At 21.5% G+C, this 564-nt stretch overlaps 1 non-coding gene across 1 annotated transcript; it reads right to left on the bottom strand.

Moving 5' to 3' along the window:
• Positions 1-366: 366 nt before the first annotated feature.
• Positions 367-439, bottom strand: Trnam-cau. The gene has a single exon. It is a non-coding gene; the product is annotated as a tRNA-Met (tRNA).
• Positions 440-564: the final 125 nt, after the last annotated feature.

Below are 564 nucleotides of genomic sequence, written 5' to 3' on the forward strand. Positions count from 1 at the left end.
TTATCTACAGGTTTTTTATTTAATTTTTTTACGTGATTATTATTATTATTATTATTATTATTATTATTATTATTATTATTATTATTATTATTATTATTATTATTATTATTATTATTATTGTTATTATTATTATTATTATTACTGTACTATTTTATTATATTATATCATTATATAATATAATAAAATAGTACAGTAATATTTTATTATATTATATCATTATAACTATTAATAATGGAATATCGTAAATTATTAATGAATAATTTAATAGAAAGCTTAGGATTAAAAAAATGAAAAAAAAATTTGTTAAAAAAGTATAACATTAATTTATGGAAATAAAATATAATTGTTTTATAGTACAAAAAATAGTGCCCCCTGTGAGGCTCGAACTCACGACCTTCAGATTATGAGATTGACGCGCTGCCGACTGCGCCAAGGAGACAACTGGAATCAATTGTTTCCCGGCTTTTTGTTTCTCTTTCCCAATCGCACGGTATGGTGAGCTATAAAATCATTATGCTTACTGTAGTAAGAAAATAATTTAAAGGTATTTTTAACGGCTAAATT

This window comes from Anneissia japonica, unplaced genomic scaffold (genome assembly GCF_011630105.1).
Source record: "Anneissia japonica isolate Jap-2015-1 unplaced genomic scaffold, ASM1163010v1 scaffold44158_len564_cov89, whole genome shotgun sequence".
NCBI classification, from domain to species: domain Eukaryota; kingdom Metazoa; phylum Echinodermata; class Crinoidea; order Comatulida; family Comatulidae; genus Anneissia; species Anneissia japonica.